Raw genomic sequence first — 19,364 nt, 5'->3', positions numbered from 1 at the left:
CTCTCCCACCACATTTCCCTTCTCTAATCTCCCTTCTGCAGCGCCTTCATGCCCTCTCAGAACAAACACAATCTGCATTCAGAACAGGACCGTTTACAAGTTGAATGGAGTTGTTTTGGGTGAGTCATTGAAAACACAGTACAAAACCTTTCCTCACTCACCAGAAATGCATTTTTAAAATAAAGCCAAAGTGAACAAGGCTTGGCAAGTTTGAGGGTGGACAAAATGGGGAGAGAGTGGGGTTTCTGCCAGACTCAGACAGGATTCTGCTAAACCATTTTCGGCTATTCTTTACATTCAATTCCACTAATTTCCCTTACCATCACTAACCAAAAAGTACAAGATTGAGCAAGTAGGACGTCAAAACAAGGGCACTTCATTTCAACCAGCACTGTGATGGTGAGCAGAGCCCGGAGATCCCTTATAGCTTAGGGACAGTTTTAAATCCCCCTTTCTGTCATTCTTTAATTCAGAAGCTGGAAGATGTATACACTTAATTATCCCTTTCTTCTGATTAAGTCATTTTGAGAGATTAATAATAATTCTAGGCAATTTTTAGAAAGTAGAGAGTAGAATTTTTAGAAAGAAAAAATTTTTATAAATTCAGTATGCAGTTCTTTAAAATTGCTTTTAAAATAAGTGACGTTCCATGAGGGTTAATCAAACAAAATATTAAAGGAAATAGAGCTATAAAGACAAAAATAATAAGCTAGCTCCTAAGAAACTTTTAAAATTCGATTAATATAATAAAAGTCTATACAATGGCTTGATAAATTTTAGACACTTAACATGCAAGTGTGCAAGATTTATGAATCAGAATAGATTCCTATTTATCTATTTATAGAACATATTACTCACCCTTTATCCTGCAGAGAACTTTCTAGCAGAAATACAAGTGATTATTTTTCCACAACCTGCTACAGATCAGTTGAGGCTCACATCTCATGAATGAGGAGAAAGCTAGAATCAACAAGGAGACGTTCTTAAACATATAATGGGAACTCAGAACTCTTTTGCTGTAAAGTTTGATAATCCCTAAAAGTCACCTTTAACACAGGTTGACCCAGCCCGTTACTGGGCACTGATTAACACACCTTGTACGGTGCAAGTACAGTTAGCAGTGTTGCCTGTTCACAAAGAGTCTAGCCCAAGCTGTGGGGACATCTACTAGATGTAATTAGGCTAGTATTCTCCTTGCACTCCCTGTGATTTATCAGTTTCCACAAGGCAGGGTGACAATTGTTGGTTAAACGGAATGAAAACTCTGTGTTTGAAAGTTAATCTGACTATGGAAGCACCAGGGTCATAATAAACAAACACATATTTCCTGCTGTAGTTAAGAACATAGCAAAGAACTCTCGTTTCCCACATTTGGGGGATTTTTTTTTCCTTTTCTTTTCTTTTATGGTTAAGCAATTGTTTTTAAACTATAAAATAAGTACTTACACAGCCTTCAAAGTTTATCTTGCCCATCTGAGAATGATTTTATCTCATTTCGTTGTATTTAAAGATAATCTACATAAGATCAAAAGTTAAAGGGACGAAATATCTATTGACGGAAACCCAAAACTAAGAACTTCCCTGAAATCTTGTTTCAAAACAAACAGAAAAGTGAAGCAAACCCCCATTAAAATTTCTTTGGGGAAAGAAAGTTTATTAGTGCTATTAGGTAGTATTTTTGGCCTGGATTACATTAGTACTAATGAAACAGCTTAAAGCAGTGTTTATTCACAGACTGTTATTAAATAAAAGAACTACAGGGTAAAGGTCAGCACACAGGTTGTTTTGCTTAATTTTTAAAAAATCCCCTGAGCTTATGTCTTTCCAGTTTTTTTCAAATGAGTCAGCCCAAGTTGGAACCCTGAAACCTTTAAATACTATAATTGCAATTGTGCTGATAACCAATTTGGAGAAATGCTATTAGAAAAACAATTATTGGGCCAGCCTGGTGGCGTAGTAGTTAAGTTCACACACTCTGCTTTGGCAGCCTGGGGTTTGTAGGTTTGGATCCCAGGTGTGGACCTATACATCACTCATCAAGCCATGCTGTGGCAGAGTCCCACATACAAAACAGAGGAAGACTGGCAACAGATGTTGGCTCAGGGCCAATCTTCCTCACCAAAAAAGAAAGAAAGAAAGAAGAAGAACAGTTATTTCAGTGGACCCAAGGAAATGACAATGTTAAAAATGGATACTTTTGATTGAGCACTACTTTGTGCCAGACACTGTATTTAGGGCTGGATTTATAGCATCTCATTTAATACAACAACTCTATAAGGGCTTGTATTATTCTCACTTTACAGATAGGGAAACTGAGCTTCAGAGAGGTTAATACTTGCCCCAAGCCACGTACTAGTAAGTGCAGAGTGGAATCAAGACTTTACCCCTGCAAAGCCCATGATCTTACCTAAGATATGTGACTGTCTCATAGTACTCCAGGTCTACTGTTAGAGAAACATTAGCAATCATTTACTCTCATCAGAGAGGAGACTCTTCACTTACAGCTGATGGGCAGAGGGTCACTGTGACTCACAAGTGGAAGGAATCCTAAGAGGCAATAATCTACTATAACTCTCTCATTTTACAAGGGACGAAAACTGAGCTCCGAAACTCTAAGTAGCCTGCCTAAGATCAGCCATCTAGTTAGTGACAGAAATATTTAGGGACAAGAATCCTTGTCTCAACAGCCCTACAAACATTGATAAAGGCAGAGGAAGAAAAACTGCTTTTTCTCTTATCAAATCTTCTGAAAAACTCAGAGAATGTAAAAACAAAGATTTTAGTATCCAGGCTTCTTACCAGCCTGTAATATTATAATTTATCAGTAAAGCTGATACTTCTGACCCAAAGCTGTAGCTCCGCCTAGCCATATTTCCAGGGAGGACTCAAGGTTGGGGACAGTGAGAATCTCTGTAAACTTGGGTATGTTATTCAACTTATGTTGGAGTCCTTCTAGGATAACATTCAATTCTCTATTAGATACAAAAGCCCAAGACTGTAACATCCCCAGCCCAGCCACATCCTTGTACTCAAAGGACTTTCCCAAGGGGAACCATATTCATGATCAAAAAGTGAGAATTGTTGCTCCTCGACCTAAAGTCTGGTCTTCCAAGCAAGTCTCAACTGCCCAATATAGGACCTGAACTTTTGAGATTTCACCCAAGAACAATTTAAAACTCTGTCTTGAAGAGAAACAATATTCAGAAAGTTTTTCTAAAGGATAAACATTCAGCAACTCCCGTGACTATCTAATAAGGAATCTTCCCAGAAGTTAAGTATGTCACCCTGTCTTCTCTTTAGGAGGATCTCAAGAGAAATATCTTTCTACCCAAGAAGAGTTGAAATTACTGGGATATTTTTTTTTAATCTCATGGGCACTGGGATTTGGATAACTGACAAAGTTTCTGTTTTTACATTGGTTACTAGAAAATTGAGAGCCAAATGTGTGGCTCACTCATGGTGGATGAGTGGGTCATCATGGTATGCATCTTAAACCTTATTCATAGCTCCAGTTTGTCCCCACCCTTGTTTTTTTTTCCTTTCTTCTTCCATTTTTTCTTTTCTTAAAATAAAATTTTGTAATGTTTGATATTCTTTTTCTGCAACATGACAAGGAATAGGTAAATAACATATGTGAGAATATTATGCAAAACTATATGTTTAGTATACAAATATGTACATATATAGAGGAATATTGGGAGGGAAATAAAGATGCTCTGTTAAAATGTCAATATTCTGGACAGATTTTTTTTCTAGATTTTCCAAATTTTTTCAAGTTGTATTTGCAATTTAGGGAGAAAAAGTTATTTGAACTTTGAAAGCTCTAGCTATTTATCCCAGAGGTAGAAGAAGTGTGGGAAGTATGTGCATGACCCTATGCAATATACTTCAGTTTGTTTATGTTAAAGCAAGTTGAGAACCTCATAAACTGAGGTTAGAATGGTAGGTGACAGCCAAATTTTAAAGGCCTTGGTATACTATTCTAAGGGATTTGTATTATTACTGGTAGGAAGTTGGAAGCAGCTTTCATTTGTTAACTAAAGTGCTTTATTGAAAGGTAACTAGTAACTATATAGTTGAAAGAGTAGGGCAGGGGAAGTCCTCAGGCAAGGGAGCCAGTTAGGAGGCTTATTAGTGTGGGGGATGGGAGGTGGGAGATGGATAGAGACTAAAGTCAGAGCAGTGGGGATAAGGACTGTGATCAGATTTGACAGATTAGAAATAGCTTGGGGAGAAGAAACAGAATGATCCCCAAGGGTTTTTTTGTACTTTAGGTAAATGGATAGGTATTGGCGTCATTCAACATGGTACAGAATTTAGGAGGATTGTTTATTTGGCATTAATTTGTTTGGGAGTAAGGGGAACAAGAGGAAAGAAAGGAAAAGAGTTAACTATTGGACATATTGATTATGAGGTGCTTATAAAATATACTGATGGAAATGAAGCTCCAAGCATTCAGAAATACATTACAGAGCTGGAACTCTGGATAAAACTTTGCCTTAAATATTGTAGGGGGGTGTGTGTATATGTGTGTGAGTGTTTGGAGTCATTAATACCAGACAGCCATCTTTCTGTATGATCCTGGGCAGCCCTCTTCCTGTTTACCAGGTAAGCTATTGCAAACCTACTGAGGTAATAATCATTAGTGACTTCTAAAATGCCAAATCCAGTCAATCCTTTTCAGCTCTCCTTTTATAGGTATCTTTATAGCATTTGTCAGGATTGTATTCCTCTCATTTCTTTCTTGACCTTATGTTTTCTGACTCTCATACTTTTCAGTCTCCTTCACTGGCTTCATTCTTTTGTCAGCTGTATTGTTGTGTTCCTCAGAGTTCCCCTCTCTTAAGTTCACACACCCTCCCTGACTGAGATGGAGAAGGCTTCAGGTGGAGGAGTTTTGGGAGAAACAAAAGTTTGTTGATATGTATGGTAATGGATAAAAACTAGACTGTTGGTGGTGAGCACAATGCAGTCTATACAGGAACTGACATATAATAATGTACACCTGAAATTGCACAATGGTATAAATCAATATAACCTCAATAAAATAATTTAAAAAATAAAAATAATTTTCAAAAAATTTGTTGAATGTGTTAAGTTTGAAAGCCTGTTAGACATCCAAGTGGATATGTTGAGTAGGCATTTGGGTATATGAGTATAGACTTCAAGGGAAAAATCTGGACTGGAATATAAATTTAGGACTCATCAGCACATAAATGGTATCTAAGTCTAAAATATTAGTTGAGGACACCAAGGCGGAATTGGTTAAGAATGAAAAGAAGAGATATCCAAGGACAGTATCTTGGGGTACTCCACATTTTAGAGGCAGATAAATGAGAATAATTCAGCAAAGAAGGCTGAGAAAGATCAACCAGCAAGGTAGGAAGAGAACTAAGAGAAAGTGGTGTGGAAAAGGCAACTGAAAAAAGGTTTTAAAGAGGAGGAAATGATCAACTCTACCAACTTTCTGAAAAGTTGATTAAGATGAAGACTGAGAATTGACCTCTGGATTTGGCAATGCAGATGTTATTGTTGACCTTGATGATAATTGTAGTAGACTAGTGAAGGTGAAGCCTTGACTGGAGTGGGACTCTGTGGGGCTGATTCCTTTTAGAAGAGGGAAACAGGAAATAGCAAGGGTATTCAAACTAAAACAATTAATTGGTTAAGATAGGACAAAAGAGCAGGAAAGCCATTATATAAATATATGGCCATTCAAAAGCATGAATATCTATGCCTGGCCAAGGCTGGGAAAAAGCCAAGTTCTAAAATTTTGACCCATCTGAGTTTATTCCCAATTAATTTTAATATTAGATCTTCATACAATTGCTGTCATTTTGCAACGCAGTCATGAGAGAGGCAAAGGTAGAAACAGCAAATGTAGACATCTGATGAAGGGAACGGTGAAGACGGGAAAATAGCTAAAAGGAAATGCAGAGTTGATTTTTGGTTATTTTGTGGAGGCGGGATGCATGCAGATAAAACTTGTTTATTCATTAAAGACAGCAACAAATAGAGAAAGGTTAAATATACATAGGAGAAGTTAGGTATCTGAAGGGATAAGATCTTGAGAAGAGCAAGAAAATTAACTTAGGATGTCATTTCTTTCTCTTACATGAGAAGAAGATACAAATGCACCAATGTAGTTAAATTTTCAGCGGGAGATAATTTAAAGGAGTTCACACCTAATGTCATATATGTACTCTTAGAATTAAGCCAGATCATCTGCTAAAGTGATGGAGCCTGAGCTGTTTGGAGAATTAAAAGAGAATGAAAGGTTAGAATAGCTGTTATTAAAAATGGAAACAAAAGTACAAGGGCAAAGTGAAATGCTTGTTTAACAGTTACATACCCCTCTAAGCACCTTATAAATATTAACTCATTTATTCATCATAATATAGCTATGAGACATGCCTGATTATTATCCTCTTTTCGCAGATAAAGAAAATGGTGCATGAAGTGGTCATACTGTTTTCCTAAGGGCACCCAGCTAGTAAGTGGAGGAACTAGGAACTGAGTTTAGGTGTTCTGGCTTCAAAATGCATGCTCTTAACCACCTTATGATGCTGCCGGCAATGATAGGACTATACTTACCTGATTTAGGTACATAGGTGTTGACTTTCAAAAGACAAAATTTTAGATTCATCCAGGATAGGAGTTCAGGGATTGAATGTGATGGAAGTTGAGAGATTAGTTGATGAGATAAATGCATAGAAGGCAGGCTATCTGGAAGAGGTAGGGCAGGAAGGAAGGAAGCAGACTTGCAGAGGGGCTCAGAGACTTGAATCTTTGCTATTTTCCTAAGGTTTTAGATTCCTTATGAAGTCAAAGAGTTGGTTTGATAGAAGTAAGGAGAAGGGATAGTTGAAAAGAGCAGGAACTTAGATTAAGGCAGTTTGATTGTGAAGTGTAATTAAGAGAGGTGAGGAGTTGCTGGGGATGACTAGGTAACACTGGGGTGTGGCACTGGGTAGATCACTGAAGTCCAAAGGAGTTAAAGGCCTGTGCAGCAAAGGTCAAGAAATTATGAGTCTAGGGTGTTGGGTGGAGCATCTCTATAAATATTGAAGTCACGTATGAATCACTCAACATGAGACAGGAAATGGGGTGGAGAAAACAGCAACAGAAACCAGTGGCTGCAATGTGAGTTTGATGAGGGAATGTAAGATGGCATAAGTTGAGACACCAGCCTGACATAATGAACACACTCCAGGCAGTGGAGTCATATAGGCCAGACTTTCTTGTAGCCACCTGCCTCTGGAGAGTGATAGGTAAGCTAAAAGTGCCTGTCGCTAAGATACCTAGATTGGCAGCATTCCTGAAGAGCTTTTTAAAAGGGCTGAACTGTTAAATGATTAAAGCCTTAAATTACCTTGGAGGCCCAACACATTAGCAAAGTGAATATTAACACAGATTAGTTTATCTAGCCCATTTTAAGCCATTATCACTTAAGTACAAATAGGGCCCTAAGGATATGGCTAAGTTTTAAAAGCTGGGAGAGTGGAAGGAGGAAGGGAACACAGGAAATTGAGGTGTGATTTGGCCCTGGGTAATGAGAACAATGAACACAATGGAGGAGGAAAGAACCAGCAACAAGGATCTTGAAGAAGCTCTAATGTGTGCCCTAGGAATAGCGTGGAAACTATTCCACAAATAATGTGGAAATGTGCAAATGAGCCATAGTCTTCCCTTAGCTCAGAATCCTCAATAAAAATTATTTTAGTTATTTCAGATAGAGTGATATGAGCTTTCCCAATTCTAAGAGCCTCAAAAAGAAAAAATAAATTTTTACAGAAAAAAAAATTCTATCCCTGAATCAGAAGCCAGACTAAATTACATACTATTATAGAACTAACTACTTAATAATAGAGGAAAGTATGTTTTAGTAAACAAAAGTGCAGATTTACCTTGGTGACCTATATTTATTGTTGGTTACCTACCAAACCACTACTCTTCCATCTTCTTTATCAACAGAATCCTTTTTATGCCTCTGGATACTGGCATCTACACAATGCTAAGAGATATGGCAGCCATCTTGTGACCATGAGTGGAGCTAGCTTATGAAGAAAGGCCAAGATGCTGATAAATTTCCCAGATTTAAGAAATAGTAATGCAGGGACCCAGTTAAATTTGAAATTTCAAATAACGAATACATTGTATGGAACATACATTGATTAGCTAAAATTCAAATTGAACTGGATGGCCTGTATTTAATCTGACAACCCTAGATACTCAGGATGACAAAATAGAAAGTTGGGTAGATCCTAGGTTATTGATGAAGTAATTGAGCTGTTGAATTAGCCAACTCTGGGACCACCTTAACTCAAAACATTTTAATATCAGGTATATCTTCCTCACTGTTAAACCAGCTTTTGTTGCATTTTCTGTTACTTACAGCCAAAAGCATCCTAACTAATGCAGTTTTATCAGCCTTCTCATTGAGCAAGTCAATAATACATACTGCTCATCCCTAAGTATCAACTTACAAGTTCTAATTAGTATTTTTGTTCTTCAGTATGAAATACGTCTGTTTTCAGAATTCATAGTTTTACATCTTTGTGTAGTACTCCATAAAAATTATTTTTGCGGAATGCATAAGATGTAATGTCTGCCTCTGCACTGTTTAGCTGGATTGGATGATCTCAAAGATCTAGTCTAGCTCAGAAAATATTACCTATTATAGAACAAAGATGTGATATAAAGATGGGCAGATATTTTCTTACTTGGTAAAGCACTTAACAATAAGGCCGTACAACAGTGATTATCCAGTGTTAAAGTTAACTGTATAACAAAGGGCTTCTTTTGACAGTAGTTCCTTGTTTTAGTAGTTAACAGAGTTATATTCATGATACTGCCACCATGAAAAGCAGTAGACAACTTCATCATGGTGTTTCTTGGGTTATGAATACAAATTAGAATGAAGTCCTTTATCCATATAAATATATAGTTTCGATTCTTAATATCCCAAAAGTACAAAGTAAACTCAGACAAAAGAAAACAAGCTAAATGCTGGAAGACTTCTGAAAGATTATATTTACAGGCTGTGTGGTCCTGGAAACACTAAAAGTTGGTATTTTTCATCCATTTCAAAAGCCTTATCAGAGGGCCCAATCAGCTTGTAAATGCTCTTAAAGTTCTATTTTCTACCTTGAGTGTAACCACAGTGATTGAAGAACAGAATAAGTTTGACAGGAACTGACCTCCCCTGGTCAGTCAGGAAATGGCTTAAGTTGACAGATAGGAACCTTTTTACATGGTGATATACATTTGTGTGTGTGTGTACACAGGTCTGTGAGTGTGTGCACACTTATGCTTGTGAGTGATCCTGAGGTTTTTAGATCAAGAAGCCTCTGCTCTTTCCCCCATGCACATGCTCAAGGCAGATCCAGCTGCATGATACCAGAGCAGGTGAACTCAATTCTACTAAAGATTTCCAGAGCTGGGAAATGGAAGCGGGCTAAGAAGTTTATAATTGACAACATTATAGGGCATATTGGTACTCTTCAAAATTACGCCCTGGTCCGCAACCAGCCATCTCATCATTCTTCTCGCCTTCCTCTCCTAACACAATTTTATTTAAATGCAGTTCAGCTCTCATTCCAAGCTTGTGTTCTAAGAAAAACAAAAACACTGCAGTTATAGAAGCTATTCATTTTAGAATACTATCCAATTACCACTATTCTCACTCAAACATACCAGGCACACTCCTCAACAAGCATATTGTAGTGATTATCCAGCAAAACCAGGTAACTCCCAAGAAGGAAAAATTTTGCTCCTTAGAAAAGTAGTTTTCTCTGTATCAGATTTTAGAAAGGAGAACCAAGGCACATCCCTGCATGCATACCCACACATCTCCACAATGAACTTGGGGGAAAAAAGAAAGGAGAACAGAAAATATTTAACATTTCAATTGGGTGGTCTGAAGACATTGGAGATTGAAGAAATATATTTAGAAGTTAAATCTTTTTGTAGGATGATTTTATTTGAGATCTATTTTAACCCATATGGCAGGATGTGTTACTTAGAAAATGGTTCGTCTGCTTCCTCTAAAAATTAATAATCATACAATAAACTATTTCTAAGGACTATTCATTAAATTGACCTTAGAAGGATGATTCTAGTCCACTGATTCCTTCTTTGTATTATTTATTTCTACTACGTTAAATTTTGTCTCCAGGTCTTGCATAGTGAAGAAACAGAAATAATAGCTATAAATGGAAAAGAACACTTCTCCAAGGTCATTTAATTCAAATCTACCTAAGGACAGTTGTTTCCTCAATTTTAATAATCTAGTAATATCCATTATTTTCCTGATGTATCCAAATGATATTTCTAAACTACCCTAAGAGAGACTATTTTATTTCAAATATTTCTCAAACTAATAGAGCCTACCGTTAAGCAAAATTTCTTAATGTATTTTCCAAATTCTTTTTTAAAAGGGATGATAAAAAGTAAATGTATTGTATAAATCTGATGTGAGAGAGATGGATTAGGTCATTGGTGTATTCTTGCTAAGCTTTTTTTTTTTTGTCAACACAATTCTAAGAGCAGTATGAAATGTCCGTGTGTCTACTATTGCCTATGTGATTTTCAATCTATGAAAACAATCTAGTATCTTTTTAAGAACCACCTAAATTTTTTCCACCACCAGTAATTTAAGACAGTAAAAGAGAAGTCCCTTGAATATTCAGAACACGCTGCCAGCCTGCTGACACTAAAGCTCTCCTTTTGTTGAATACCAACAGTAGTACCATATTGCCCCTATGCATACTTTAACTTCAAGGTCCTCCATTACCTTCAAAGTACGTCTTCAGTGTAATCCTATTTTACCAATTCAAGTTTAGATCCCACTGACACAAACACTCCTCTTCATTCAGATCTACCTTCCTTGTCTTCAACAAACATGCTTTCCCCAGCTTCATCTCTGCTGTTCTCTCCATTAGGAATGCCCCCTGTTCTCGTACTTGAGCATCTCTCTTCCAGAAAGCTCCTCCTGAGTCTTTTAGTCCATATGTAGCTCTTACTGTCAGTATGTCCATTTAGCACTCCATTGTTCTGATTTCTGTTAACTAGTTTATTCTTTTGCTTTTCTATATGCTCCACCTGTCCTTGCATTCTAAAACACTTTGGAAGTTTCTCTACCAAACTTTGTTTATACATTGTTCAACTCTGTACAGTTCAAATTTCCAGAAATACTAAGTCAATAACCAAAGTACAAAAAAAAGAAAACAAGGTTTTACTTGTGCTAAAAACTACATTCAGGACCTGTTTTCCCTTATTTTGGAATGCAATTTCTAGGCTTTTCTTATGACAGCTACCTATGGTGACATCATTTCAGATTTGAGCTCCCATGATATTCCCCCTTTTTCCTCATGGTGTATATAAGATAATACAATAGTTTTCAAAAATGCTTTTTAGGTACAGAATTCTTTTTTTTCCCAAAGCTCATTATTACCCAGAATTTCAAATATATAAAAAAAGATGCAAGTGGAGCAAATGTTGTTAAAGAGAGTACAGTGTGCGAGGGGAAAGGTGAGGGGTCCTTTCTGCTTGACCCTTCCACAGCCCCACCAGTAGCTCCTATGGCTCCTTGGAGGAATTCTGGAGGTATTTTATAGAAATAGCAGAAACCTTGGCCTTGCCTCTGCTGTCGTCTCTCTGTTCAGGCTTCAGCAATTCTCTTTCCTCAACCTAAAAACAATGAACTTCATCTTCAGAGACCATTAATTTAAACTAAAAAACCTCATAATACAAGCAGAACTCAAACAAATGAAAAGAAGATTCCTGCCTAGACTCTTTTGGTGTTCTATTGTTGTATTGGGTCAATATTTTTAGATACTTTCATAGAAAAAAAAATTGGTTGATGTTTGATAAAAATTAGTATCCAGGGTTGATGAAACATTTGAACTTTTTTTGTTTATTTAGATTGTAGTTTGTATCTTTTATTATCAGTAAATTTAAGTTGTGAAAATTCTACTTTGAGGTAGCATTTCAAAAAAAGAAACCAAAGTTTGAGTTCTACTCATTTGTATTCCTTCAAGGAAGCAAGCAGTGTAACATAGTGTTCCTACATAGAAGCAATCTGGTATAAATATCATTCAGATATTTGCTTTGGCCAGTGTTCATTTAACAGAATATGTGAAGAAATACACAAACCTAGTCTAAGGCAAATACCATTAAAAAGTACTATCATTCCAGTTCCTAAAATGTATTGGTGAAATTAGGACATTTCAGCTTGGCTATATTTAAAAGTTGTTTCTACAGATCAGTGGTTCATTTGTAAATGGAAAAAACAAAGTCAGGCAAAATACCAAAACAGTAAGTTCCACTTGATTCCAAGCAACCTGTTAGATAAACTGTTGCTGTTTTTAACTGCAGAGTACTTAAATGTAACTGCCAACATCTATAATTCTTTTTAGAATTCCTGGTTTCGCTATCAGATGAACTTGACTCAGCTATCAGCATAAAAGTGCCTTAGCTGTCAATTTGGCTTAATCAAAACAACTTTTGATACTACTAATCTTTTTACCAAAATTTTTCATTTTACAGAACAGATTTATAAGATGAAAATCTCACTAAAACCCCAATTCGTCTATATGTATGTATTTGTGTGTGTATATATATGCGTACGAATATATATAATTTTAGAAATACTTGTTAAAGTTATTTCTAGCGAATTAAACTTTGCAAATAAAATATATTTATGCAACTTACTGAAAATTTCATTTTTTACCACAGTGTGCTTATTACTAACAAGTTTATACAATGTATATATTATAATATATAAAACTTTAAATACAGTTAAATTAAGAATCATTCAGTCCATGCACATTTTTATTCATTTAATAAACAGTTGTGTTGCACTTGTACAAGGAGATTTACTTGACCCAGATAGGAATTGAGTACTAAGATTTTGTTTCTGATACCCAGAAGCTTGCAAACTAAAAAGGACCACGATAAGGAACTGCAGTGTAAGGTAATTATCATCTTATTGGTACAGGCAAATGCTTTAACATTTCACTTTAAAAAGAATGCCAAAAAGCAAATGCAGTCTGAAATGGATCTAAAGGCAACTTTTTTGCCTAGAGAAGCAGTGAGAGATTCCTTGTCATACTTTCTGGCCCTTTCCCTGTAGAACCAACATCAACCAGCTTTAAATACACTGTTACTTAAAAAAAAAAATCAGTCTGACAAGTGTGAGATGAGTGAATTTGACTTGGGAAAACCCGAAGGATTGGGAAAGGGTGAAGAAGTAAGATAAAAAGAAAGGGAACTCACATTTACGGAGTACTTAGCAATCAAGCTTTTGTCCGTTACGACATTATGTTTATTCTTTAAGGAACCAGTGAGAAAGTTATGGAAACCACTGAGGTATAAGCAGGAGAAGAAACTGGACAAATTGAGTAGATTTTTTTTATCTTGGCTCTATTCGACTTTGTACCAATTGACCAGTCCTTGAGGGAAGAGTATCTTAGCACCAAACTAATGGAGAATGTCAAATATGATTTTCTTTCAATATAGCAATGTAATTGCTATTGATAAGGCCCACAAGAAGTATAGAAAGGCTGTGAAAAGACACTTGAAAGTTGGTTGCATATTCCTTTTTAGAAAGATGTTGAGTTTGTCGTCCTTAAGGAAAAGATCCTATATTTTTCAGTATCTCAAATACATCAAAGTAAAAACCAAAAGCAAAGCATTCAGATGGTTAAAATGTTGTGGTTTAATTTTTTTTTTTTAAAATCTCTAAATTTACCATACATTTATGTTTCATGTATCTACATCAGTTCCTTATTTCATGCTCCAAATTGTTTCCCTCAAATTTCTAGCAATAATAAAAGAAAGTCTCGTTTTTCCAGTTTCTCTAAAGTTAAATATTTTAAGAGTAGAAAAGAAAGGGCCAGGCAATAATTTGAAGTTGTGTTTGCCTTACAGAAAATCTATGTTTAATTCATTTGTATATTCAACTGGAGAGACTCTAGTGTCATTGGTACAATTTTGTATTACACATCATAGAATTAGCACATCTTGTCTGAAGAGGATGCTATCTAAAGAAAGAGCTAGCTATTTGTGCTCAAGTGTAAAACTCCTTCCTAGGAAATGATGTTCAAATGTAAGGCTAAATCAGCCTTAGTGCGTATTTCAAGGCTGTAAGAATTATTTGCTAATTGCTTTTATTAAGAGCTAAGTGCAAGCTAATCTAAAATATTGATAAGAAGGGAATTGTATGCCGTACTAAATTAGAAATGTATTAGTTTCACTTTAAGAGGAGACTTTTTGCACTTCTCTAAGTTCATGCTAGTTACATAATTATCAGTAAATCAAAATTCCCCTAATTATTTTATTGTCAACAAGCATATTTTGATATGCTGCTTCCTGTATTGTAAAATAAAATATTAACATCAAGTGCTGTAAATTCTATATTTCGCCTCTTGTAGTATGCAGATTTCTCATAGAAAATATATATACAATGTATCACACATTAATTTGACATCATAAAGTGAGAAAAACGGTTTTAGTTATTTAAATATGATTCTTAAGGACAACTTGCTGTAGAGCAGAGTCAGAAAGTTTTTTTCATTAAGAGGCCTGGTAGTAAATGTTTTAAGCTTTGTGACCCTAATGGTCTCTGTCAAAATTACTCAATTCTGCCATTGTAGCAGAAAAGCAGCCATAGGCAATATGTTAATGAATGAGCAGGGCTGTCTTCCAATAAAACCTTATTGTGAAAAACAGGTAGTAGGTCAGATTTGGCCTCCAGGCCACATTTCACGGACCACTGTTGTAGAACATGTAAACCTTTTACATTTTCTCTGTTTAACAAAGATGATTGAATCATACTTCCCAATCTCTATAGTTATTGTGAGGTTTATAAGGATCAAATGAACACATGGGAAAGCACTTTAAAAACTAGAAGTATTGATCAAAGGATACAAATGTCCAAATAAAGACAAAAAAGTACTGTGGATCTGTTGTATAGCATGGTGATTATAGATAATAATGCTGTATTATATACTTGCAAGTAGCTAAGTGAGTAGATCTTAAATGTTCTCACCACAAAAAAATAATAATTATGTGACATGATAGAGGTGTTAGCTAACACTATGGGTGGTAATCATTTTGTGATATGTATCAAATCAACATGTTGTACACCTTGAACTTACACAATGTTGTATGTCGATTATGTCTCAATAAAGATGGAAAAAATACTAGAAGCATTTTCATCTATAAGTGAAAGGCAGTATGATTATAAACATGAAATGTTTAAATATTCATATGTAAAATGGGTATAATCTACCTTCAAACATGTCAGGATGCCTTTTCTAGTATTATAACAGATGAAAATTATTTCATGTTTCTAACATGTGGGGAAATTTGAAAATATCTATTATTTATGACTCTCAAATATACTCAATTCTATCATAAAGAGGAAATTTGTTTGAGACTAATTTGGTATATTTTAACATTGTATTTCAAATACATGGAACCAGTATCATTTCTTTTCTCTTCTTCTACACCCAAAAAATACGGAGGTACTAATTTTTAAAATGAAATATAAATCCCATATGCAATAACCCCATTGATTTACTAGAAAATCAGTGTCACTGCCATATGATTATTGGGGATGAGGAAGTTAGGACAGAAAAAGATGAGTTGAAGAAATGACAGTAACAGCATCGTTGATGATGGAAGCAGATGCCACCTCCACATGGAAAAGTAGAGGAAATACTAACCTGAAATTCTCCATGTACATTGGGAAATATAAGTTGTGATCCAGGCTAGACAAAAGACATTCCTTTAAATTATTTTAATGTGAAGACTGTTCAGATTAACCATTGTGATTTATCCATAATAAATTATTCATGATAGATTAAAGAATTCAGATTACAGTGACAAATAGCTCACAGATTTGCATTAAAATTTTTCTGCTTCAAAGGCAACAAAAAAATTCCTTCACAGTTTTAGAGAAATATGTTTTGTAGCTTTAAGAGTCTCAAAAGAATTTTAACACATAAATTATGATATCCGCATTAAGTCTTCTTAGGAATACTATCGCACTTTAGGCAGTGACATGACTTTAAACATATTTTATGATATATTACATAATCTAAGGAAACATTTCTAGTTAAGCAGGTGCATATTACATAATTTGCATTTTTAGAGCACTTATAAGGGAGATCAGGGTGTTTTAAAAGATAAGGGAACTGACAATTCCAGTAACATTATCACTCATTTGAATTAGGATCAAACACTAGACAAGTTAGTGCTAATCAGATGTTTTTATGACCTATATAAAATGATTCAACCCTCCTACATCCAGCTACTAGAGGAAAAAAAATATTACCGAATTGCTTAATTATCATTATCATATCTTTTTTTCTCCAGGTTTAGGGACATTCTCTCTTGATTCTCAAGTCTGATATGGATTTAATGCATACTTCTATGTTAGTATCTAGAGAGGCATCATATTATATCATGGATATTTTATGTTTTTATGCATATGAAATGAGTTCTTTCAGGGCAGAGCTATATCTTACTTACAGTATCCCTAGTGCTTAACACAGTGCCTGGCAGTTAGTCACACTTTATTGGTTAAGTTGATTTAAAGACTATAACACAAGGAGTTCCTCTGTCACTGATATTAACATTGTTAAGATAGATGGTTTCTCAGCATTCTGGCACCATACAAATAGCTTTTTTACAAACTACCCAGGGAGGCGTTAAATGGACAAAGCTGTCTTTCAGAGCAAGGAAGGTACTGTGCTGAAATTTCCTATGGTGACTAACGAGCTTATATTTTCATTACTTCTTAATAAATGTTTTTAATAATAAACTTGTGCTGACCATTGAAACCCACTATTATCTTGAGATAATCTATGATGAGGAGTAGAGTTTAAAGAGGCCCTTAAACCAGCACTTCTCTGTAGCCCATCTATAGGGCATTGAGGGTAACCGATTATACAGGTGATCTACTGCCATGAAAGGTTAGATTAAAACACTAAAAATAATATTTTTCACACAAGAAGTCAGAAAGATGCTTTTCCATTAGAAACAAAGGAACCTGAACCTATAACTCCAATGTAGATAAGTTTCCTTAGGAAAGAATACCTGGAAAAGGGAAGCAGGGGAGATTTCTCTCAATTGTTAGTGAGGTATTTTCCCTGCAGAGTATACACTACCTATAGACACATCTGACTCCCCCAGGCCTGAAGCATACATTATATTGAAAAGGATTTTGACCTGTGCCTCAAAGAAAATGACTACCAGCCTGTACATGTAAGGTACTGATTGTGGGGGCCCAGGTATACATCATTATATTGCTGGCATTTGCACTGCCTCTTCTTGACTTGACTTCTTGATTTGTGCTGCCATTTTCAATGGCTGGCAGAGGAGAACTCCTTCAACTTCATTCCCTTAACATCAAAATTCCCCTTCCCTACCCTAAATCCTACATTCTAGCCAGCACACATATTGTAAATAAGGAACATTCTGTGACCTCTCTCACACCCTGCACTTTTGCATGCAAAGTATCCTCGCCACTCCTCTACATCATGGATGCTTCCTGCTGTTTCCTCTGCTTCGGACACTCTCCACCCCACCCAAGCCCATTAGCTGATTCCTGCCCACTCTTCAAGACCAGACTTTTCTGGAAGCCATTCCCAGCCCTTCCATACCAGGTTAAAAACCCTTTTTACAGTGTTCTCGGAGTATCTATGCACAATTGTCCATTCACCTCTTGTCTTTCCCCATTTAAAGTATTATCCTTGAAGATAGGGCCAGTGTCTCTTTCGTTATCACATCTCCAGCAACATGAAATCAATGAGGCAGTGTGCAAAAAGACAGAAGATTTGAGAGCTGCTGAGGCTGTAGGGCTTAGTAGCAGTGTTGCTTTAGCCCAGTCACAATCTCTCTATGGCTTGGTTTCATCATCTATAAAATAGATATAATACAGTCTACTTGCAGGGCTGTTAACAAGTACTCAAATATGTAGTTGGTGCTTTCTAAATACTTTACATACACTATCTCATTTATTCCTCAGCACAACCTCAATGAGGTAGGTAGTGTTATTATTGATATTTTATGGTCAAGGAAACTGACATGTAGAGAGATTAAGTAACTTGCCCACAGATATGCAGCTGATAAGGGCATACCCAGGATTTGACCCTGGGAGTCCGACTCCAGAGCACTCATAAGTTCTCTACTACATTTTACTTTGTTTCATAACTTCTAGAATGTGGTCCAAATAATTGGATTGATTTGCCAGTTCTGCTAGATAGCATGAGGATATTGTATTTGAGGATCTTTGTTTTCACATATTTTCAGTTTTCAGAAAGTCTCACAAGGTAGTACTTTTGCTTTTTGTCTAGAGTAAACTTAAAGTAAATTGTCTAGATTCAAAAAGGATTGTAATAAGGACAAGTGCTTCTTAAAATGTGTTTTTAAGATATTTTATTTCAATTTAAGGGACAACATCAAATATTTAGAATAATTACTGTTTTCTTACCTTAACCCATAAGTCTTTCTCATAGGCCTTAATACCTAAACACACTAAATTCTTTCCTCACTTCTAGTCTGACCTTGATACTAAATGCTTTCATTTAAGATATTACCTCCTTAGGCCCCCAAAGCATCCTAGTGTGTCTAGGAGGCCCCCAAGTTCAAACAGGAAGCCAAATCCCTCTGCTTCCTCCCTTTCTTATTCATTTTGTCAATGTATTTGTCCTAAAAATCTGTTTCCATAGTTGCTGGTTTTTATTTCTGTTTGCTGAGAAAGATTGTTGTCCAACAGACCTGCAGATAGGAGATTAAACAAACAAAAACACTATGCTAACAATCAAAATTCCCCTTACACTAAAATTCTCAGTTCTAAGCAATCCATATTCTATTTCAAAACATAGCAATTTAACGTTTCTTGAAGAGATCAGATGGTTTTGGTGGGTCTTACGTGAAGGGTTTAGACTTCCTTCTGTAGTCACTGGAGAGCTACTCACGATACAGGTGACTAGTGTGAAACGTTTTACACAGGTTCTGCTGGCAGGTTTCAGGAGGGATTTAAAAGGGAGTTAGGGACTTGAGGCTGCAGCAGGGGATGTAGTAGTGGACTGTTGCAATATTACAGATGCAGGGTGTCCTCACGTAGCTGCTTTTGAAAAATAGTTTGAAGCAAGAATCCATGCAATGGCTGACAGGCTAGGAGTCTGGGGAAGAGGGAGGGGGAAGAGCCATGCATGTCTCTGTTTTAAGGCTTGGTGGGCAAAGAAAGGATGAGATAAACTGAGAGAGGGAGAGCTGATTCGGGCAGCAGGCATGACAAGTGGTTTAGGGTACTGGCTGAGAGAAGAGGAAGATGAGTAATTCAACTACAG

The 19,364-nt window shown here is 36.0% G+C and overlaps 1 protein-coding gene across 9 annotated transcripts in view; it reads right to left on the bottom strand.

Moving 5' to 3' along the window:
- ITPRID2 (ITPR interacting domain containing 2) overlaps window positions 1–19,364 on the bottom strand; it is a 104,268-nt gene that overhangs the window by 42,716 nt on the left and 42,188 nt on the right. For 2 of the 9 annotated variants that reach the window (XM_023622147.2, XM_023622145.2), the window contains one exon: window positions 859–960. The exons of the other annotated variants lie outside the window; for them this stretch is intronic. The gene's annotated coding sequence lies outside the window, so the exon portion shown is untranslated. The remainder of the gene's footprint in view (window positions 1–858; window positions 961–19,364) is intronic. 9 annotated transcript variants of the gene reach the window in all.

The sequence above is a fragment of the Equus caballus genome, chromosome 18 (assembly GCF_041296265.1).
Source record: "Equus caballus isolate H_3958 breed thoroughbred chromosome 18, TB-T2T, whole genome shotgun sequence".
NCBI classification, from domain to species: domain Eukaryota; kingdom Metazoa; phylum Chordata; class Mammalia; order Perissodactyla; family Equidae; genus Equus; species Equus caballus.
This window is presented reverse-complemented; position numbering and strand designations above follow the sequence as displayed.